This window comes from Rattus rattus, chromosome 16 (genome assembly GCF_011064425.1).
Source record: "Rattus rattus isolate New Zealand chromosome 16, Rrattus_CSIRO_v1, whole genome shotgun sequence".
NCBI lineage: Eukaryota > Metazoa > Chordata > Mammalia > Rodentia > Muridae > Rattus > Rattus rattus.
The window spans coordinates 25,103,673-25,128,098 of record NC_046169.1 but is presented as its reverse complement, the minus strand read 5'-3'; the positions used below and the strand labels follow the sequence as shown (position 1 = coordinate 25,128,098).

The 24,426-nt window shown below is 48.7% G+C and overlaps 1 protein-coding gene across 1 annotated transcript in view; it reads right to left on the bottom strand.

Moving 5' to 3' along the window:
* Positions 1 to 21,705, bottom strand: part of Rimbp2 (RIMS binding protein 2) — a 105,830-nt gene extending 84,125 nt beyond the window's left edge. The window contains exons 1-2 of the mRNA XM_032887187.1: positions 21,555 to 21,705; positions 2,165 to 2,252 (exon numbers count right to left, since the gene is read on the bottom strand). The gene's annotated coding sequence lies outside the window, so the exon portion shown is untranslated. The remainder of the gene's footprint in view (positions 1 to 2,164; positions 2,253 to 21,554) is intronic.
* Positions 21,706 to 24,426: the final 2,721 nt, after the last annotated feature.

Sequence of the window (24,426 nt, the reverse complement as noted above, 5' to 3'; positions counted from 1 at the left end):
TCCATCTTTGGACCACTGGAAATTTATCTCCTAGGTACACAAACACAGGTCTGAGGCCCTGATTTTGTTTGGTTTGGCCACACGCCCTGTGATAATGTTAACTGTCAACCTGACAGAATCCAGAATCACCTGAGAGACAGACCTCCGCATGTACCTGTGGGTAATAATCTGATTTGGTTATTCTCAATTACAGCTAGGCAGATCCTGGACTGTGTGTGGATACAATGTGACCAGATGCCTTAAACTCCTGCCCCAGTGACTTCCCCTGCAGTGGTGGACTATAAAATAAATCCTCTCACCTTAGTTGTTTTTGACAGAGTATTTTACCACAGCAGCCATTAAAAAAGCATAGACCCCCCCCAAGTGAGATTGCTGGATCTGATACAATCCTAGCTAAATTCTGGAGGAACCCCCCCCAGCCTGCTCCCCACTGGCTACCAATTGCACCAGCAATGTACAAGGATGCTTACTCTTAGTAACACTACAATTTCTTGAGCGGGGAGAACCTCACACACATATTTTAAAGGTTTTATTTTTAATTGTGTGTTTGTATACATGTGAGTGCAATGTCCATCAAGACCAGAAGGGGGCGACAGATCCCCCTGGACCTGGAGTTACAGACTATGAGTCAGACATCAGTGCTGGGAACCCAATCAGGTCCTTTCTCCACTCACACTATTAAATCGCTGAGCCATCTCGCTGGTCCTAAACTTTTTTTGTGTGGTCCTGAGGGCCTTTAACATACAAGACAAATGCTCTACCACAGACCTATAGCCTTAATCCAAAAACCACATTTTAAAAAAGATTCTAAATGGAAAGGTCGGGAACACAGGTGCCGAACAGTTAAGAGCTTGGTTATTCTGTGTAATGCAGTCAGGCAGAGTTTTGAAATCGGCAGCTCAAAACCACCAGTTGGGACTAGGGGTGTGGCTCCTGGGGGTGGCTCCTGGGGGTGTGGCTCTTGGGGGTGTGGCTCCTGGGGTGTGGCTCCTGGGGTGTGGCTCTTGGGGTGGGGGTGTGGCTCTTGAGGGTGTGGCTCTTGAGGTGTGGCTCTTGGGGTGTGACTCTTGGGGGTGTGGCTCCATGGCAGAGCCCTTGTCTAGCAGGACCTAGGCTTCGTTCCCCCAAACTGAAAGTAAAAACAAAGTAAAGGCTGCCCTGTGCAGGCCTGTCATTCTGGATCTCAGGAGGTTAAAGCCGGGACATATAGTGAGTTCTAGAACCATCTGATATACCTGGCAAAGCACTGACTCTGAAAAACCAAAACCCCAAAGCACTAATCCACGACTTAGCTAATACTGCCAAAATTTTTGCAGTCCACATGCTGGAGCCTTAAGCAATGGAGGTGACAACAAAGACTGGACCAGAGGAGACAGACAGGCAGAGGAGAGAGGCTATGTCAAACGGAGAAAGGACTGACAGACTGAAGGACATAAAACCCAGGTGAGACAAGGTCCCAGAGGAGAGGCAAGGCAGCTTTCAGGCTGGTAGTGACAGGCAGCTTCAGGGGAACATTTTGCAGCATCAGTGGCTGGGGCTTTGGGAAAAGGAGAAAAGTAGGGCCCTCTTAGCCCAGAAACCATTTGGAGCTGAGACCAGATTGAAGTTCCAAGTTGCGGAAAAAGTTGGGGTGTCTAAAGCTTAGTGAATGAGGCGGAGCGGTAGACACCAAGGTCGCGCAAGGTCACCAGAGCTCCGTGTATTTATGGGCATCACAGACGGGAGCTCACTGAAGAAGCCAAGATCGCTCCATCTGCTCAGGGGATCGTGGCAGGATGACAAGCGGGGAGGGAGTGGGGCTAATTAAGAAACCGTTTTGCATCTCAGTAAGCAAAACCAGTAGGCTGGCACGAATTCCAGCAGCTATGGGGGCCAGGTGGAGTGCTGGGGCCTGGCTAGCATCCCCACCATAGGTGAGGAGAAGAGGATACAGGAGCAGACAGAATTCAGGAAAGACCGTTGCTACTCTGGTGTGGATAGATATCTGGTAGGTGTTTGTGTAGAGGCTCATGTTTGAGAGACTCTGTGGGGTGCTCTGGCAGACTGAGGTCCCAGGCCTATTCATCTGGGTAGAGTTTGTCCATCCCACAAGCCCTTCCTTCCCTGAGGCTCCTCTGAGGCCCTTGGGAGGGATGCCAAGTGGGGTTAGCAGTGGTGTTATTACCTGGTCATGCTGCCGGGCCCTCAAGGGAAGGCCTTTCCAGGGGCCTCAGGAGATGCTCCCTCTGCACAGAAGCCTTTAGTTCATCTTCCTGGAAAACAAGGAAAGGGTGTGGTGAGACAAGGAGGAGCCTGGGGGATGTAGTTCTGGTTTAGAGACTAGCACTAGGCCTGGAGCTAACTTGGGACCCTCAGCCAGGCGAGTCCCTGTTTTTCTTCTACCCAAGCCATGCATATCCTAGCTGCGGAAAGGGACTGGGACCATGTACCATGACGTCACGTGACCATAGAGCTGCTTTGGGTACGGAGGGAGCAAGGCTCCGACATCCAGTCTTCTAGCAGCCGTAGAAAGGCCCAACTGATTTCTCTGATTAAATTCCATCTTGCTGGGTCCAGTGGCTGTAACTGTCTTAATTCAAGACTGGAGATACCACTCCAAGGCAGAGCCAACAAAGAGAAAGGCGTGCTACCTCCTCTTCCTCCTACTGCAGTGTCCTCAAATCAGCCCAGTTGTAAACTGGTACTTAGAGGGCTGCTTTCAACCCTAGGTTCCATGGTAGGGGTCAGCCACAGAAAGGGGTGATGAACACAGACCAACCAAGCGAAGACTGAATCCTGGGTACCGATGTCAGAGACAGATGGGAGCGAATGAGGGAGAAAGCAGGTTAAGCCCGAGCAGGCTCCGTGGCTGAATAGTACAAGGTGAGTATTTCAATATGGAGGCACATTGCTTGCCCTCGAAGAAGCCCAGAGCAGGCACTGGAAGAGGCACTGTGTCTCCAATGCTTCTGCTTAAGCCATACGGGTTCTGGTGTTTCCTGCGGCAGCATAGCACATACACACACACACACACACACACACACACACACACACACACACACACACACACACACGGTCCTGACGTGCGTCCATTGTAGCACCCAGAGACAGCTCCGCCAGTCCTCACCTTTATCCTACTAAACTCATGGACAGCAAGACGTACCCTAAAGGCCATCATGGGTGATGCTAGAGAGAACTCAGGGAAGTCACTACTCTAATGAGCCAAGACCACTGTGTATATGGGGTGTGTGCTCGGGACTGGAAGGCCTCTGGAGTGTGTAGGTTTGCAGCCATAACGTGCCGAGCCCATCTCTACCGAGCAGTGTGGGGTGATGGCTGAGCTGAGGGCCCACAGAGAGAAGTGGTAGGGAGGCCTAGGGGTTTGATACCTAAGGTAGGGTTTCCTCAGAGCGAGTCAGTTCTGGACACCACTGTCACACATGTGCATGTGGCCCTGCTGCGTGTCAGAATAGACACCCTGTGGAGGTGGGAGCCACCGGCTGCTGACCACAGCTGAGGGCTCAGTAATTAAGCTCAGCTACATACGCCCACAGCCCGGAGTTGGAGAGACTGTGACTCACTCTCTGTCACGACTGTGCTGAGGAGTGATTCGGGGAACAAGGTTCCTCCCTCCCCCCCGTTCCCCAACCCCAGTCTCTTCTGACCTGGAATAGCATTGCAAAAAATCAGGCAATCTGACTCGCACAGATTTCGTTGCTGCCTCGGATAGTTCATTCTGTGCGTGTGCATTTTCACATATGGGTGCATACAGGTAGAGGCAGGTGGATGACTTTAATTGTCACACATCAACAATCATCAGCTTGTTTTCTGAGGTATCATCTCTCCCCCAGACTGGAGACTGTTAATGGCCTGGGCTAGCCAGCAGGTCTAAAGGCTCCTCCCCTCCCATCTCTACCACTTTGGAGCACGTATCTGGCATTTTTTTTAAAGATTTATTCATTTATTATATATAAGTACACTGTAGCTGTCTTCAGATACACCAGAAAAGGGCATCGGATCTCTTTACAGATGGTTGTGAGCCACCATGTGGTTGCTGGGAATTGAACTCATGACCTCTGGAAGAGCAGTCGGTGCTCTTAACCACTGAGCCATCTCTCCAGCCCGTATCTGGCATTTTTTAAAGAGCAGGTTCTAGGGATCGAACCCAGGGTCTTCGCACTTGTTCAGCAGGTGCTGTACTCACTGAGCCATTCCCTAGCCCTCAGAGGGTTAACTCTCAAATGATGCCCATAGTTAGAATCTTTGACCTTTTAAGTTCAAAGGCCAGCAGAGGAACAGGGTCCAGGATGAGCAGGCTGAGAATGTATAAGGGATAGCCCTTCCCACAAGAGACATGTATGGAAGCCCCAGGGTCTGCACTGCAGATGGAAAGGCACCATCTACACACACCCTGCAGACAGACACACGGCTGTGAGGAGCAGCTCAGGTAAGTGACCAGGAGTCCCAGGATTAGACTTCACACCTCTGGGAATCCAAGCCTAAAACCTCCAAGCCAAAGCAGAGAGTAAGGCTTTATCAAACCTTCAGTAATCATTGGTATACAAAGGAGGAAAAACCTGGTGAGATTTTTTTTCTGATGTGTTAAGCTAAATTATGGGGGGAAAAAATTCCAACTAGGATGAGGGAGTGAGCCAAGGACTGCTCGATCACTTGAATCTCAGCTGCCCTCGAGGGACGTGCAAGACAGTTGGGCCACCCGCAAGAACATTCTAGACTGGTGGTGGATGGGGTGTGCCCACTTCAGTCGGCTGCAACCCAGCCCAAGTGTAGGAGTAGCTCGGGGAGAAGGGTGGCCAATGTCACCAGGGATGCTGTGCCTTCGGCAGCTGTAACCACAGTTTCCTCTCTGGGTTACTCGCCTTTTGATACATGGTCTAGTGAATCAAATAAAAACACGCAGAGCGTACTCGTTCCCAGAATAGACATGTCTACAGGTTGGACTTGGCTTGAAAGTGGGGCGCTTTATTAGAGACATCGGACAGAGATAGAACCCAAATACTGATGAGTCAGGGGGAGCACAGACAGCTGCTGGGCAGAAGCTGCCCTTGTGCAGGGAGAAAGACAATGCAGGGTTCTGGGGTGCCTGCATCTGAGCCTGATGTGGCCGTGGGCACTTCCTGTGGGGTGAATTCTATTCTCTCCAAATTTAAACCCTGGGTCCTCAATGTGGCAATATGTGTAGACAGGGCTCTTGGGAGATCAGTAAGGTCTCCTTATAACAATGCAATCAATTCTAATAATGCAAATCAATGTCTGTCTGTCTGTCTGTCTGTCTGTCTGTCTCTCTCTCTCTCTCTCTCCCCTCTCTCTCTCTTTCTCCCCTTCCTTCTCCTCTCCTCTCCTCCCCTCTCCTCTCCTCTCCTCTTCTCTTCTCTTCTTCCTTCAATTTGTCCCCCATACACATTGCCATGTAAAGACACATCCACCAGCAAGCATGAAGGGAACTTTAATAATATAGAACCAACCAGATCCTTGACCTTGGGCTTCAGCCGTTGATGGTTCATTTATATAATGCAGCCAGTCTACAGTTCCCAGACTGACCTATCCTCTTGCCACAGCACAGAGAGCTAAGCAGAGTTTTCCTAGTTTCCAAAGAGCATGAGCGTGCCAAGAGCTTTCCAAGGGGGGAAAACAGGCTTAAATTATCTCCCATCCTGTAAGAATGCTCAATGTATTGATACACGGTTCAGTGATAATGTGAATGATAGGGAAACTGAGGCAAGACAGGGAAAGCAAGTTCTCTGGAGAACTTGTGGGTTCTGCTTCCTCTAGACTCTGGCCCCAGTGGGTTCCTGACTGTTGTGGATTGCTCTGATGTTTGTATTTTGATGCTAATTCTGCTTCCCCAAGAGGGGCTGCCCAGGATGAGGAGTGAATCATTTACTCGGGTGATTTCATGGAAACTTTCTCCCCATTTTAACTTGTAAAATAAAGGCTAGAGCTGGTGACTGGGCAGTCGAAGGGAAGGTGGAGCTGAAAAAAGTTTGAGAGAGAAGGGGATGGTGGAGGAAGACAGAGGGAAGGAAGACAGAGTTAAAGCACGTGGCCTGGAGAAACTGCAAGTTATAAGGGATCTCCTAGCTGGGGAATAGAGCAGTGTAATGGTAGATCTGCCCAATCTAGGCATGCAGGTTGCATCCATATTGATTGAGTTGTGTTTCCATTGCACGGGCTTATTTGTGTTGTAGATTTTACCACAACAACTGACACACGTGTGTTTTAGACAGAGCCCCTGTCCCAGCCTCATGGGGAAGAGATAGGACAGGTAAAACCAATAGATGTCGAAATGGAGCTGGTTGTGGGAGACCACAGGGTAGGAGTGGACTCTGGTCTTCCTCAGATACGTGTGGAATGAGAGACAAGTGAGAGAGGCCCTCAGAGTAAGGACAAGGAATAGGAACTCATGAAAGGTCTCATGGTGTGTGGGGCAAGTGGACCGTGCCACCAGACAGACCTGGTAAGGCTGAGCAGGCTCAGACCATAGGGAATCTCAGAATTGAGAATGGCAGGAGTAGAGAATGGCAGGATCTGAAACACGTAACCATGACACCCCTCTGAAAGGACCATGGCAATCAGTCATGGTAGCATAAAAACCTGGAGTTCTCCATGCTACTGAGGTATCTAGATAGGCCAATGAGCTTCCCTTCCTGGGCATTCCTTCCTGAAAAGGGTATTTAATCCCTGGTTCACCCTGAATAAGGTGTACACATTCACATTCGCCATCAAATATAAGTTTGGACAAGCAAGGACTGTCTCCTTCATACATGCATAACAATAACGATTAAAGAAGTTGTGACTCTGAGAGGAAATGGAAGGCCTGGGAGGAGTAGGAGGGGGTGGGAAATGTGATATAAATATAATATGATATACAAAATTCTCAGCACCTCTTTGGAGGAATGCTGGCTCTGTCCAGGGTCCTGACCATCTCCTGCTGCATCTGCCTAAGGAGCTGACGCTGAGACAGGCAGCTAATTTGCTGCCTGCTGGATAATCTGAATAGTCACAACCCAGACAGCCTGGACTGGAGGTCTAGTCCCAACCAGTCCAAGTGTGATCAGGAGGAAATCATTTAACCCTTCTATTCTTGGCGATTCTCATCAGATCAATTAAATAGGAAATACCATTAAGCGAATGAGGGGGCTGCTGCTCGAACAACAGTCTGCCCTCCTGAAGCATTGGGAGGGAAGGCAGTTCTAAGCATCTATATCCTTCTACTCCAAGAAAATCTTCAAAAGCATTCTGCTGGATGGAGGAAGCTGGGCCCAAAATGTCATGCATTGTTTAATTCTATTCATATTAAAAATTCACAACTGGTAATGCCGTAGATGGAATGCATGAGATTGTGATTGCTCATCAATGACTGGGAAAGCCAGCCATGGAACCTTCTGAAATTTGTGATGCTTAGCTCCTGCCTAAGAGAACTTCTGGGTAATTTTGTTCCTTGCAACGTCAGCATGACCTGTGGCTTTGGGAAATATATCCCTGCAGGAAATGTGACTTCATTAATTGTCATCCAAAACTGCACACAAGAACACATAAACTGGTCCTAATGCCTAAAAAGGACTGAAGGGTACCTGTGATAAAATAGCTATGCAATAAGACTGCTCAGAACAGTAAACTGAGAGGAGAAAATTAGAGCTGGAATCCCACACCTAGGACATTGGTCTGCTGCTACGTGGTACAGCTAAGCTTGGAGTTTACCAGCCACTAGTGTGGGAAGTACGGTGCATCAATTACTCTGTTACTGTAAAAGATGAGTCTCTGCAGGTCTCTCCACAGATAACAAGGCCCTGAAAACATTAAGTGACATTCTTAAAAGGCTCTTCTTGCAGAGAGAATTTATCAATGGTTTAGAAACAGTGGCACTCTCCATTAAGGCTCTACCAGCCTTTCCACCTCTTCTTCTAGCCCTCGGCCTCCAGCATTGCCTTGCTAATTCCCCAAGATGACGGCTTCAGGCAAGCCAGCAGATGAGGATGCTGGTACAACAAATGGTCCCTGAGTAGGTGTTATGGTATAAGATATACATATGGAGTAGCCAACCTCGGTGCCAGAGGAAAACTTCATCAGCACTCAGAAAGACCTGTTCCCTTCCCAAAGACTAACCACTAAGAATGATGGATGACTGACTTTCCTTATGCTAATCTAACCATGGATAGATAGATAGATAGATAGATGATAGATAAATAGACAGATAATTAGATAGATAGATAGATAGATAGATAGATAGATAGATAGATAGATAGATGTGATAGATGGATAGAAAGATAGGTAGAGGGGTTGGGGATTTAGCTCAGTGGTAGAGCGCTTGCCTAGCAAGCGCAAGGCCCTGGGTTTGGTCCCCAGCTCCGAAAAATAGAAAAAAAAAAAAAAAAAAAAGATAGGTAGAATAAATAAATAAATGCTTAAAATATTATAGACATTTGTCTATAGACATGTCTATAACACGTTGTCTACCCCTGTAAAATCAGCACTTGAGGAGGCTGAGGCAGGACAGGTACCATGAATCTGAGGCTAGCCTGAGGTATATAATGAATACCAGGTCTGTTAGGGCTACATAATAAGACCTTGATTTTTAAAAAATGAAGCTTTTAATTTTAATTAAAATTTTAAATTAAAAAAATGTTAGTAAGAACATTCTTGAATGTGTGTATAGCTCGTGGACATCTGTATACATTTCTGGCAAATGTCTTCTGAGACTGGAGACTGTAAAATAATCCTACATTTAGCTTTAGTATAAACTAGCTGTAGGCTTGAAGGGGTGGGTTATGAGGCCCTATGGCCTATATCCCACCAACCATAGCATTATTCCCCCATGGAAACCATCTGATGAGGCTCCCTGGAGGCCTTAGATGAGGTACTACAAAGAGACCACCCAAGGCACAGGCCATGCTTACAGATACCCAGAAAGCTTCTTCTTTCTTCCACAGCCTTCATCCAGACCAGACATCTCCAAGAGCCCACATGATCCCTAAGCAAAACAGCCTGGACTTTAAGATCCTGATGACCAGTGGCCAGCAAAGATTCAATAAGGACCAGGGAGATCTCTAGCCCTCTCACACCACACACACACACGCGCGCGCACACACACACACACACACACACACACACACACACACACACACACACACCTCATTTCTACCTATGCTATACCATCAAGTTATTTAATGTCCCTAATCCCTCCTGCTCTCTCCGGCAGAAGTGATCGTCATGACCCACACCCTGGCAAGTCCATTGGGCATTGCTACGGCCACCATATTTTACGTGACAGATTGTGGTACAGTCCAATAGAAAATCAGCTCCCGCCTCCATTTCCCTGATGCAGCCTCCTCCACCCAAGGTCATTCACGCGGCATCTGTCAGATCACAAAGGAACAGCCTTTCCTACTAAGTCCACAAGCTCCAGTACTCAGAGCAAGGCCTCCCAGTGCCTGGGATGACAGGAGGTGACCCCACCCCATCTGAACTAGACAAGATACAGAGGAGACATCAGCTTAGAAACAAGCCTGGGTCAGTTCTGAAGCTGCCCCCCTTTTGAGCAGGACTCAGGTGGAAAAAAGAAAAAAAAGACAACGTTAAGCACAATGTTAAGCTCTGACTGATTGGGAGCACTGGCAACAAACACGTAGTTCTTGCTTCCTGCAGGGTCACTGGGCTGACTCTGAAAGCTGACAGAAGTGTGTCCATAGAGCCTTAGGGAGAAGCAGCTCCCCAAAGTGTGCCCCGCAGCCTAGGGAGTAAAGACATCCCGCATGGTGACAGATGACTGCATTTGGCCTACAAGCTTTATATGTTTTCAAGGATTAGACCAATACTGACCAATACTGAAAGGTAAGAAATTTAATAGGAAAATAAGGGTTGATAGTTTCTCCCCCCCCCCGCCGCCCCGCAATCCCCAAAAAGGCTGAAAAATCTGAAAAATGCTGAACCTGCACTTCTAGACAGTCACAATCAGCTGTCAATGGTCACACATTTGTCATCGGACTTGTCTAATTATAGACTTCTTCCAGAGGCTAACTTGGAAAGGTTAAGAGACTTAAGGAGATCACAGAGCAAATCTATTGTGGAACCCAATTCACTCTTTATACCGTCTGTCTTGCTCTGCTTTGTTGCTATAACAGAAACATCCGGTGCTTGGTACTTTATAAAGATAAAAAGGTTTTCCAGGATATAGGCTGAACATTTCAGAACAGGCAGGACCCACCACATCCAGGTTCTCCTCGGTTCCCAAAGTTGTGCCCTCAGAGACTATGTTCAGGTGACAGGGAGGCTCTGCAGACACCCTCAAGTGGTGCCCACCATCTGATCTGGGACTATGCCCTCTTTTAGAGGCCTGCTCCCCTCACTTCACATCCTTTGCCTGTGAGCCTGACCACCGCTGTTTTCAGTTTTCAAGCCCAAGACGCCAACTTCCTCCTTCTGTTTTACCGTAGCTCTACCCATCAGCTGATCTAAAAATGAGCTCTCGGCACCCACCAGACTTTCAAAAGCCCATCTGGTCTGTGGCTTATTCGCAGGGGAAGTTGCAATGGTTTCCTTTGAAGCCGCCACAGTTCGTGAGGCTAACGCAGAAGTGGGCTGGAGGACTCAGACTGTATCATATCTTTGAGGACCACGCTGCCTCACACCGGCTTTTGGGCGGTTGCAAACATTGGCAGTCTAACAAATGATTAGATGCTCACCGTTAGGGTTTCACGGCGGGGGCAGCCCCTTGGAGGGTTCCTAACACAAGACGCTTCGCAAACTGAGAATCCCCCTCTGAGGAAGGAAGTGTCCCAATGTTCTGACTGTGTGACTATGACCAGAAGCCCCAAATGCTGTCAGTATCAGCGAACCCCCCAAGACAAACCCTGATCTAGTTGGGGAGATACACAAAGGACCACGGCACACCAGATGGATTCGGTTCTAGGAAAAGACAAATCAAAATTAAGTAAAGAAAAAGAGAGGAGCAGGGCTGTCGGGGGACTTGAAGCAAGCCCAGAAAGGGGAGAGTTCATGGCTATCTCAAGAGCGGAGACACCCCCAAGGAGATGAAAACGGGGATTCTGGGAGAATCAGAAGCAGGTAGGGCTTTGATGGATGACCAAGAAGATGAGGTAGGGGGCAGCCAGATGCCACTAGCCACAGCTAAGACCCGGCATACAGCACTAGGCAAAATGTATGGCCTCATGGAAAGCCAGAGCACTATCTAGCTAGAGACGGTGCCATGTGTGAGCTGCACCTTTGGACTGGCAGTCGCTCTATGGACCCAGTGGGAATCTCTCTCTCTGATACTGTAGCTTCTCTAGGACTCCGAACTCTGAATTTTCCCTTTTCTCTGAGGAACTGAGCCCCGGGGACAACAGGACATGAGACATCACCTCAAGTCTACAAAGCTCTGCTCAGCTTCACGCCGACACCCTCTTAAGTCTCGTCTCAGAAGTGAGTCTCAATCACTGTGGATCTGCTAAATCCCCTAACTTTAGGAACGCCTAATCTCTTCAGAAAACAAGGTAGCAAATGGATTGGAGGTAAAAGATTGATGGGCAAAAAGAGCCCCAAACCCCACAGTTACAATTAATCACTAAAGGAATGAGCCTTTCTTTATCAAAAACAATCATCCCCTCGTTGTGACACTGGTGTTGTCAGATCCATGGCAGGGCAGAGAAATGCCAGATGCTATAATCCAGAACTCTCGTGCATTCAGCAACCACCCCAGTGGATGTCAAAGGTGGTGACTGAGGTCTGGCTGGCTCAGGGCTGTCCCCCCAGATTCATTCACCAGGGTCCTGTGGCAGACAGGAATCAACAGAGGCCCGGTTGGCCTGCCTTTGCTATTCATCAACCCAAGTCAATGCTGTGTGGATCTGGGAAGACGCTTGGGACCCTGCTGTGGGCCTGTCCCGAGAGGTGATGCCTGACCAGTGGGTATAGAGGATGCAGAAAGCATGGGTGGGGTTCATGGTGAGATTTGATACATAGAGAAAGGAGTGATGATGCCTGCGGGGAGACAGGCAGAATTGCAGGGATTCATATTCAAGGGAAATAAACCAGATTTGGAATGACAAAGGGTGTGTGTGTGTGTGTGTGTGTGTGTGTGTGTGTGTGTGTGTGTGTGTGTATGTATGTGTGTGTAAAAATGAAAGAAAGAGGAGCCTGAAAAGAAAGAAAAGATCTTAAGGGCAGTCTTTTTGAGGGGGACAGGGATTGTTTTGTTTGTTTGGTTGTTTGTTTTTGGTTGGTTGTTTTTTTGTTTTATTTTGTTTTGTTGTGTTTTTTGAAACAGGGTTTCTCTGCGTAGCCCCAACTGTCCTAAAACTCACTCTGTAGACCAGGCCTGCTTCAAACTCAGAGATTTGCCTGCCTCTGCCTCTCGAGTAATGGGATTTAAGGGCATGTGCCACCACCACTACTCAGGAAAGGTAAAAGAGACGGCTCAGTGGTTACTGCTCTTCCAGAGACAAGGGTTCGATTCCCAGCATCTACAGAGGGGCAGATCACAGCTGCCTTCAACTACAGCTACAAGGAATCTGACGCCCTCTGCTGGCCTCTGTACTCAACTGCACTCATGTGTATACACACACACACACACACACAGACAGACACACACACACATGGAACCGAACTATGGTCCTCTGCAAGAGCAGTATGGGGCCTTCACTCCAGCACTCATAAAATAAAAGAAATCTTAAAAAGAAATAGATAGCAGGAGTAATGGAATCTATACAGCACAAAGATGAAGGGAGGCTGTTTGGAAGGAGGAAGAGAACCAGCAAGAGGGGGGCAAAAGGGACAGCAAAGGGGACAAATAAAGACAAACTATAATGGCATACATGTATGAAGATGTCATGACAATATCCACAACTTGGTATGCTAACTTAAAATTCTAAATAAAAGCTAAAATTTAAACACCAAGCCATATGTTCAATGAAGCCCAGACCATATTGTCTATCTGTCCCTCAGGTTTCTCCCTACTGTCTCCCACCCCCAGGGTTGTCCTTTAATCTTCCACTCTGTGGGAGATGCAAGACTATTTGGAGTTCCAGAAAGGATCCACCTCCCCTCTTGGAGGCTCCATATTGTCCCACACCTTTGCCAATGCACAGCCCTATTATTTCCAAAAGCCTTACATTATGTACACATAAACCATTATCTTGTTGATTTGATCAATTTCTAGTACTTGTTAGTTTTAAATTTTTTAGACATGGATCAGCCAAGGGCCCACATACATATTCACTTCTGTTTGGGGGGATCTGTCTTGCGGTATGAGAAAAATATACCTTCAACGCTTTACATTACTAGGAACATAAAGGAAATGGGGTGACCATTCCAGCTCAGAGATTTAACCCTGTAACTACCACACTGCTGAGAAATGCTAGGACTCGACGAAACCAACAGTAGGTAAAGAGACTATGAGTTTGCAGGGGAAAGGGCCTTCCCAACACCCATGAGCTAGGAACTGGAAAACACAGAATATGTCACAAGGAATTATCCCATGCTGACCAAAGAGAAGCTTGCATTCTCTTCAATAAAAAACTCCCCATTTCCCAGGTCTTGGGACCCCCAAGGAGACAGCACAGTAGAGTGACAGAAATATTATCAAAATGTTAAAATCAAGATAGGCAAGTCACAACTTCATCCCCAAGAGTTCTAGACATTGGTGCATCTTGCAAGATGACACTGGGTTAAGAATGCTACCATCGCCAAGAGTTCTGGAGGCTGGGTTACCTTGCAAGAAGTGGGAGTTATAGAGATGGCTCAGTGGTTAAGAATGCACACTGCTCTGGCAGAGGACCTGAATTTGGTTGCTACCCCACCACTTGTAACCAACTTGTACCCAACCAATTGTGAGGGTTGGGTACTCCAACACCCTCTTCTGGCCTCCATGGGTACCTGTACCGGACATGTATGCATACCCAAGGATACACAGACACATAATTAAAATAAAATACATCCTTAATAAAAGAAGGTAGCAAGCCATCCTTATTGCCAATATACTCTGGTGAATTTTTCAAGACAGAGGAATCCACCAAGGTTGCTGTTGACTGAGGGTGACCGGCATTTGGTTTAGCTGCCAGACCACCTATGCTGATCTACCATTCATCTTGAAGCTATCAGAGAACACCAGGAAGACTCGCCATGCTTGGTCTAGCCACTAGGCAGCTTGGCTTCCCCCTTCTCTCCATCCTCACTCCCTTCACTTTCTGTCTCCCTCACACCAGTCCCTCTGAGACCCTATAGAGAAGACATGTCTTGTGTTCTACGTGAGACTTTGTTCTCCGTGAGGCCATCACCCTGGAGCTCCCAGTTGCACAGTCAGAGCCAAGCTCGCAATAGTGCCCTACCTGCTTCTTTGGATGGCACCACCAAGCTAGTGCGGAATCCTCAAAGGTAGTGAGCTATGGAGAGTCTGGCCACCAGAAGGCCTGCCTTGGGACTCTGTAGCGGCTATTCCTGGTTGCCAACTTGACTCTGTCTGGAATGAACTACAATCCAGAATTGGAAGGCTCGCCTGGGATCCTGATCTTGAGACTGGGAGATACAAGTTTCTGACCTGGATCTTGGCATGGAGACCTTGAGGAGTAGTGGCTATGAATCCCAGGAGACTAAGGCAAGGAAATCTCTGGGTTCAAGGTCATCTGGGACAAAGCAAGTCCCAGATCCAGATGTGGTGGTGCACACCTTTAATCTGGGACACACCTCCTGCTGGAGGCCTACATAAGGACATTGGAAGAAGGAAGAGCCTCTCTATTCTTCGCCCGCCTGCCTTGTAGGACTGAGCCACTGCTAGATCCTTGGCCTTCCAGTCACTGCTGCTGCTGACCATTGTTGGGGACTTAGACGACAGACCATAAGTCATTAACAAATTCCCTTCCTATGTAGAGACTACCTATATGTTCTGTGACTCCAGAGAACCCTGACTAATACAGACTCCTCTCTCCATCACCCTCCCCTCTCTTTTCCTCAGCCCCCTTAGCATGCTGCTCACTCCTGAGAGTCTCAGACCAGAGCAGGCAATGTTCCAGTCTGAAGATTTCAATTCTGATACAGAGTCCTTTGTTCTCGAAGCCCACTGAGAGGGCTGGAGGGAGGGGAAGGAGGCTGCTCTGTCGGCTGGGGGCTTGCGGGCCTTGCGCTCAGCACGGACAGGAGAGCTGGCTGGGACTAATGGTGTGACCCAGAGAGTCCTCGGATCCCTGGGCCACACAGTCAAGCAGTGCCCAGCCTTAGCAATGTGTCACATGACGCTCCTAGAGGCTAGGACAAGGTTCAAGAATGTTCTATCTCTTGGGGCAAATGTTGCTTTATTCTGTGGCCATAGTTGAGATTGTCTCTGGACCAAACTGCATCTAACAGCTTTATTTCCCAACAATGCCATTTGGAATTTGGGGGCGAGGGGGAACAGAAGTCAACCTCAGGTCATTCCTCGGGTCTGCCCACCATTTTTGAAAGAGTGTCTGGCTGGCCTAGAGCTTACCGAGTGGGCTAGGGTGAGAGCCTTAGGGAATCCCCCTGGCTCTGTCTCCCAGCCCTGGCCTCACAGGAGCAGGTCGCAAGCTTAGCATTGTATATGTGTGCTGGGAATTGAACTCGGGTCTTCACGTTTGCGGGGCGAACACTTTCCCAACTGAGCTGTTCTCCCAGCTATACCGTTTTAATCTTTAGCTTTTAAATTGTTTTCTTTGTTTTTAAATGTTTAAATTGTGTATTTTGTGTGCGTGCTGCACATTTGCCTATGGGAATTCGGCACACACACATCCTGGCCCTCCTAGGAAAACCAGAGGACAGCCTTGGCTGTCATGCCTCCCTCCCCGCTTCATCTGAGGCAGTGTTGTTCTTCTCTGCGGCCATGTATGCCAAGCTAGACCTGTGCTTGTGTCCTGTCTCTCCTTAGGTGCACCGGGAATATAAGTATGGACCTCCATGTTCAGCTTTCTGTGGCTTCTAGGAATTCCAACCCAGGGCCTGATACTTCTTGTGTGGCAAGTGCTTTGCCCACTGAGACATCTCTTTGGTCCAGGAGACTTTTTTGGAAAACAAGGTGATCAGGGAGATAGAACCTGTTGTTCTGACTCCCTGACACCCGAAGCCCAGGGAGTACAACAGAAGTCTAAGACATTATGTTGGGCCTGGGCCTCAGCAGATTCAGAAGCCCCTGGGCAGCCAGTCCCAGTGCCCCAGGTCATGAATTAAGCATGGGTCTCCAGACATACTATGAGAAGAGAGGTAACACGAAATGGTCAAAGCTCGCAGTGACTTCATACAAACCCGATCGAACTGAGAGCACATTCCACAAAGCACCCCCCCCCAATGCTAATACGTTGGATTTTCCTTTTCTTGCTGTGACTTGGCTTCTCGTCTTATTTTGGAGGCTACCCCTCCTGGAGGTCCAGCTGTGGTCCTGTGAAGCAGAGCCAGGAAGGAGTGATAGATGGGCGAGCCTGACTCAGAATGACTCGGGCTCCACATCAGGAGCAGGGACACCACCGCACTGGTGACACCGTTAATCATGCACCGAACCACGGCTTGTTTCTTCCTGCCAACTTTCTTGTTTACATTTTTGTTGTTGCTTACTTCTGTTCTGGGGGGGTCTTGCAGGGGCGCAGTGTCTCGCTATGTAGCCGTGGCTGACCTGGAACTCCCTCTATAAACCAGGCTGACCTCAAACTCACAAAGAACAACGTGCCTGTCTCCTTGGGTGGGGATTTAAAGCCAGCGTACTTGGCTTTTATCTTTTTTTTTCTGCTCCAGGGGCAACGTTCCCAAGGTGGCAAAACTACGTGCGGCCATAGCTACAGGTGGGCTCATTCATTCACACACACAAACACGCAGGTGTGCATACATGCACACGACAGCTGTATGAAAGAATCCTTTGGTGCTTAATTTATTAACTCACACTCTGAAAATGTGACAATTCATATAGATACCCTGGTCATGCTAGGGGAGCTGAAAGTGTCAGCAGCCTTAGTATCTGCCCCCAGGACCAGCCACCTCTGTTGATAAGAAGGGAACCCTGGGGGTTGGGGATTTAGAAAGTGGTAGAGCTTGCCTATCCAAGCCAAGGACCCCTGGGTTCACCTCCCCAGCTCCAAAAAAAAAAAAAAAAAAAAAGGGAGCCCTGAAGGCCCACTGTGCTTCTATTCTAGCAGTTCTCAACCTGTGGGTCGCGACCCCTTTGGGAATCGCATATCAGATATCCTGGTGTATCAGATATTTCCATCATGCTTCATAACAGAAACAAAATTACAGTTGTGAAGTAACAACGAAATAATGTTATGGCTGGGGGGCGGTCACTGCAGCATGAGGAACTATATTTAAGGGTTGCAGCATTAGGGAGGGTGAGAGCAACTGCTTCCTGTTGCCCCCTGGTACTGGTAAGTGGAGCGAGCGGTCTGCTGTGAACATCCCATATGTAGAAGGAACATTTTCTTGTACCTGCTTTTGCAGAGAGAGCGACCTGGAGAGCAAGCTGCAAAATCTCAGCATTTTTTTTTTCCTGAGTCTTCACAGCTAAAGCCGCTGAGGGATCAGGATTTCCTTGCTCTCCCCTTAGGCAGTAGAGCTTGGAGCAGCCAGACTCTATCTAAAGACAGAGAGCTACATTCTTAAGCACGTGTGTGTATGCCCCTGCAGCATCCTCCAAGCCCTAGATTCCTTTAGTGTTGCATGATGTAGTTGGTTTTCTAGCTAAACCACCGTGGTGAGGAGGTGGCTCGGAAGTATGGCGGTACAAATCGTTTAGGAAGGCAAATCTCGATTTACGCCTGTCTAAGGTTTTCGTCTCGCACTAAGACTTACTGAGGAAAGCGCTTAGGCAGTTTAAGGCCTTAAGGCACAATAAAGCCCACAGAAGCCTCCCAGGCAGGCAGCAAAACTGGAGGATGACAGCTCCCACGCTGGAGGGAAGGGAGGTTACTAATCTAGGCTATCGAGGCATCCTGGATGGGGTTAAGACGTGGCCCCATCATTTTGAGATGTGAGACGAATGCTAGAAACTCACCGTGGTATGGGAGAGATTTGAGAAAGGCTGCCCTAGCGTGGCTTGTACCCAATCATTCCAGCTTCTCTTTTCCTAATCCATGTGATGTGAAGCCATGCCCCGGGAGTGAAGTTAAGAAGAGTTGCTAAGGGGTTGGGGATTTAGCTCAGAGGTAGAGCGCTTGCCTAGCAAGCACAAGGCCCTGGGTTCAGTCCTCAGTTCTGGGGTTGGGGTGGGGTGGGGTGGGGTGGGGGAAGAGTTGCTGATACTATAAAGGATGTTCCTGTCACATGTGTGGGACAGAATGACTCAAAGAGCCCAGATTCTCTGGATTTGTTTGTTTCCATGGGGTAAGCGTCAGCAGACATTTTTATATGATATTTCCTTTATTTTTATTTTATGTGAATGGGTGGTTTTCCTGCATGTGTGGGGGGTGTTTGATCCCAAGACAGGTATCCCTGTGTGAGGGGGCTGGAGTTTCAGACAGTTGCAAGCTGTCACATCTTGCTGGGATTTGACCCTGGGTCCTCCAGAAAAACAGCCAGTGCTCTTAACCACAGACCCATCTCTCCAGCACCATCAGAAAACATGTCGGCCCAACAAAATCAGCCAAATGTCCCCACAATGAATGACAAGCTACTTTTGCCACAAATTATCTCTTCTTTCTAAAAGTAAATATATTCATAAAAGAAAAGGTTTTTTTCCCCCCTCAATACAATGATAAAGAGCACTCTCAGAAAATGGCTTAGCTAAACTATAAGGGAAGCATCCCACAGTAATGGTGACATTGAAGGCTTATGGTTAGAGCGGAAGTCCTCTGTCCACAGAGCCATCTTAAGGGTGCAGTGAGCAGTAGTACATGCTCGATCCTGACTCTAAGGATTCAGCTCTGCCTGATGACTCAGACGGCACAAACAGCCAGTAAGATAGGGCAGCACAAACGTCAGTAGACGAATCCACGGGCAAGCATCCATGACAGTCTTCTGTCTGTGCTGACCCTTAACAGTGGTCAGCACCTCTCTGAGCACCTAGACCAGTGAGTGGTTCTCCACTGGTGAGTCGAGACCCCTCTTGGGGAAGGGGTCAAATGACCCGTTCACAGGGGTCACCTAAGACCATTGGGAAATACAAATATTTACATTATGACTTAGAACTGTAGCAAAATTACAGTTATGAAGTAGCATTGATAATAATGTTATGGTTGAGGAACTGTGTTAAAGCATCTTTGCTAGCATTAGGAAGGTTGAGAACCACTGCTCTAGACTGACAAGAGTCATGCGCACTGTCCAAGTGGTACCCAGTTACAGTCCCCAGGGACTCTTACGTCAGTCCAATGTGACCTTCAGTTCCTGAGGGTCTTATTTACCTCACAGAGCTTTTCCGGAGACAAACTGGCATAATCCAGATGGACATTTTGCTAATCCATAGCAAGTGCCCAGGAACACGTTAGAAGTTGTCAACACCCTGCCTGTTACAGGACGCTCCTCAGCGACTCTGCCAAGACCAGGTAGGGAGGACAGGAGCCGGGGTGAAATCTCATGTTCGTGAATGAAACCCACAGCCCTGCTACCATCACCCTTCAAGTATGACTGCCCAGCAATAGGTACTCAGTCCAAAGGACATAAAAGCCAGAATCAAGGTCTGGTAAATGGCCCACATTGGTGAAGTGCTTGCTTTAAGGCATAGGGACCCGAATTCAGTACCCAGGACCCATGAAAAAAGGTCAGCATGGTGGCACATGCTTGCAATCCCAGTGCTAGGGAGGTGGGAAAAGGGATCCCCGGGCTCTCTGACCAGCCAGCCTAACCTGCTTGGTGAGTCCCAAAAGAGAGAAACTCGATCTCCAGACATAAAACGAATCTAAAGCAGAGGATACTTAAAAACAGGTACCCGAGATTAACCTCTGACTTCTGAAGACATACCTGCACATATGTGTATACCATACATACACACATACAGACACACACACACGCACATGCACACACACATACACACGTGCATCTATACCTGCATACTCATGTACACACACACACACACACACACACACACACACACACACACACACACACACACACACACACACACACACACACACACATACACATGAAATGAGCCAGAAACAAAAGAAGCTGGCTGCGAAGGTATTCTTGAGCAAAAACACACTAAATATTTGTGTGTGTGGGTGCATGTGCGAATGTGCATGCATGCGCATACACACACTATCATGTGCACATACATGCATCATGGTGCATGTGTGGAGGTCCGAGGAGTCAGTCCTCTCCTTCTACAATGTGAATTCCCAAGGATCGAACTCAGGTCATCAGGCTTGGCAGCAGACACCCTTACCCACCCTGAACCGTCTTACGTTTCTTAAACTCTGACTCACTCGAAGTCTACAATGACTCCATGGCTCCAGTGCCACCATCATCCCCATTTGGTGGATAGAAAACCAATGCAGAGCGGCTCACTAACTTGCTGGAGTCACGTAGAAAGGTGACAGTAGAGCCAAGATTCAAACCAAGTGTTCTGACCCCAGAGCTTGCTTGTGGAACCATCCACCCTGACTCCGCTGCCCTTGGAGACCTCTCCCTCTACTGTGAGAGAAAGCACATCCCACGGGACGCTAAGGTGCACCATGAAAGCCCTGAGAGGAAACGGACATTTCTACAATGACCGTCACATCCTGTGTAGCAGGAGTGACTGAGACATCGCAAGCCAGACTACACCAAACCCTCTGCTCGCTGCCCTTACCTCATCTTGGGGCCTCTTAGTCAGTCCTCTCCTTAGGTTAACTGCAGGCCGTGTGCTCAAGAACTGCACACGGCCCCCAGGCATACACACATTCATCCACAGTCAGGGCTGGGCCTCTATTAGAGGAAACACTTTCTGTGGGACACACAAAAACCAGAGAGCAATACTTCTCAGAAATGATACAAAGGTATTTAAAATCTAAAACTAAGCCTACCTGGAGCTGGCTTCTGATTAGCAGCAGGCATTTTAATGGAATGGCTCTGACCTTGGGAAGATGGTAGATAAAAAAAGTCAACTCATGCCTAAGCCAATAGCTTCAGCCATGAAAGAGACACAGTCAGAGACCCTGGAAATAGCACACTTTATATCTGGTAGAATTCACTGGCAGCTGCTCCTATTATAGCCACAAAAGTCAATGGACAAGGGTGGCTTCCATAAATATGGTGGTGGTATCAAGTCAGGCTAAGTGGTGCCCAATAGGAAACTCTGTGGTTGTCATGACAACTACTTGGTGAGGCAGTTGCCCCATCAGTCCCATACTTTGGGCAAAAAAAAAGGAATCTAAAGTGGTAATATGGAGTTAGATTCCCCGGCCTAGGCTACGCCGCTGCACGCGTGTCTTAACTTTGAACAGCTCCATTTTTAACACAAAGATTGTTTTCCCTTTGAATACCATGGCAGACCTCCCCTGGTGACACACGCTCTGTGCTCTGTGTAGCCGGATCTTCGTTAACAGCTAAGACACAAGGAACGAGCTCAGAATAGCTTCCTACCCAGTGACTCAGGTGGCTGCCAAGAGCCCTGAGACCCGCGATCTACTCTGTTTGTGAAACATCCACCTTACCCTCTTGTCACTCGTCTCCCCGCAGATGACAGGAATTCAGGAAGCGGCATCAGACGGTGCTGTCGGGGGACAGATGGCACCTGCGGCTGGGATTCCAGACAGTTGATGAAGGAGCTATTCAGAAGGGTGTGGGCAGAGCTCAGGTCCCGACAAGGAGGCTTACACACCAGAGGTAACTGTCTGAGCAACTATGGAGCATGAGCACAATGGGGCTGGGGAGGAGTGGAGTGAGGGGTGACTTGGAAGAAGGGAGGAGCCCAGTGAGAGTCCCCCCTGGGAGGAGGGAGAAGCTGAGGTGAAAGAGTAGCTGCAGTGAGAAAAGATCAAAGGCAGGAGGAGCTGGTGTGAGGGAGGGACTGGGAGGGGTAGGCTGGGGTGAGGGAAGAAGAGAGGAGCTGGGATCAGGAAAGGGAGACTCTGGGAGGGCCTAGGGTAGGAAGACAGAGAAGAGGGAAGAGCTTGGAGGATGGGTAGTCTTCAGAAATGGGAGGAGCGGAGTCTAAGGGCTCTACACTCCAGGGCCATGGCAAGGTGCGGCTTTCCACACCATACACCTAGAAAGGAAGGAGAGATGCTCCCAACAGTTCTCTCCTAGCCCCGCTCTAGGACGCTACTCAATGACTGCATTCCTTGCAAGGCAAAGTGCTGAGCAAGCAGCTTTGGCATTTCCCCCCCCCACCCCCCACCCCCGAGTTGATTCAATCTCAGCAAAGTTTGGACAGCAGGATTGGGACAAAGAATGGAGATGGAAACCCAGGGTCAGGGTGAGAGCAGTAGGCCTGGCCACAAGGCCAGGAGATGCCTGTCACCTTGTCAGACTCTGTGACCTTATCCACACAGATGAGCCATGGCCTGCTGTCAGATGCCCTGAGTTCCCTGCATGCAAAGTCACACATTGACCCACTGACCCACCCAGAGACAGCCTCGTTTAGAAGTCAGGCTGCTGCAAACATGACCGTTAAGATGAAGTCCTGCAGGAGAGGGAGCTCTCCCCGCAACACACCGGGACTCCTTATGAACAAAGGGACATTTAGACATGGATACATGCCAGGAGGAATGTCCTAGGAATACCGTTGAGAAAACAGACTCTGTGTCCACAAACCGGCAACCCCTAGAAGTTCCATGAGGGGCTATAATATCCCCTCACAGCCAGGAAGGAATTAATTCTGCCCCATCTCAGCTTTCAGTGTCTAACTACCAGAGCCACCAGAGTCATGTGAGTGAAAGGTGGGTCACTTCAGAGTGAGCATAGGAGCAGAGGTCCCTGTAGGACATTGTCAACTCCAGGTGACAGCTTGCCTGGAAGCCTATGTCATACCCAGAGTAAGATCCTGTCCAAGGGTGTCACTGCTCTTGACCCACAGGATTGAGGAGTAGGGATCCTCTGAAGACACAGGCCTGGGGTGACTTACAACAGGGCAAGAGAATCAGACACAGCTGTCTTTAAAGAATGATAACGGGGTTGGGGATTTAGCTCAGGGGTAGAGCGCTTGCCTAGCAAGCGCAAGGCCCTGGGTTCGGTCCCCAGCTCCGAAAAAAAGAAAAAAAAAAAAAAAGAATGATAACTAGGGGTTGGGGATTTAGCTCAGCGGTAGAGCGCTTGCCTAGCAAGCGCAAGGCCCTGGGTTCGGTCCCCAGCTCCAAAAAAAAAAGAAAAGAAAAAAAAATAATGATAACTAATCGCTTACAAGCCCCTTCCCTTCCTAGGACTTGTCCACAGACAATACTGCCACCTCTGCCTTGGTTGAAGCATCGTAAGAACAACACCATAGGCTGAACCAAACTGCCTCCCTCCAGAGCAGCTTTAAGTCTCAAGGAGTCCCAGCAGGAAAAGATACTTGCTGGGAAGCCTGAAAACCTGAGTCCCATCCCTGGAGACCACAGAAGCTCCCACAAGTTCACCTCCCATCTCCACAATATATGCTATGGCAGTCATGCCATGCCACCCCCCATACACACACACACTTTTTTAAATTTGATAAAAGAAGAAAAAAAACCAAGCTTCTGTTCAACCTCCCATGACTCAGTTTCTCCATTTGCAAAGTGAGCATGATAGAGCTCGAGCCTTACGGGGTGACACACACACATCACATGTATCATCAGTGCCCTACAGAGAGCACCCGGAGAGAACCCATCTATCATCAAAGAACATGACAGTGGTCGAGATCACCCAGAGATGACAGATACCAGCCTGGGCTTCCTGCAACTGCGTTTGAACCCGTGTCAGTCCACCACCGAGCCCTCCCTCCTTGTCTCAGCGAGGACAGCTCTTAACAGGGTGACAACACGCACACCAGATGAAAGCAGAGGCAGGCACTTCCACGGTTGTGATCTGGGGAGACATATGGGATCATAATATTTTACGATCACCAACAGCCGCACCTCCCCACGTGAACAAACACAGCTGCCGGGAGTCGGCTTCCATCGCCGGTGACAGAATCACGTCAACCACTGGTACTCCAGATCCTATGAGCACTGACAGCCATTGATACCATTTCTGGGACCTCGAAGGAGAAGGAACATTTGCTAATCCAGCTGGGAGAGTCCTTCAAAGGAAGGGGCATAGTAAAATCAGCCGTGATTTACGTCTGTGGGTGGGTTCAAAGTCAAGGCTACGTAACTCTTTTCAAGGGGCTGCCAGAGGCAGCACCCCTGAAGCTTGGACAAACTGACATAACCCAGATGGACATTTTGCTAAATCCATAGCGAGTGCCCAGAAACACGCTAGAAGTTGTCAACACCTTGCCTGTTACAGGATGCTCCTTAGCTACTCTGCCAAGACCAGGTAGGGAGGACGGGAGCTGGGTATGAAATCTCATGTTTGTGAATGAAACCCACAGCCTGGGTACCTGGGTACCAAGTACTCGGTCTA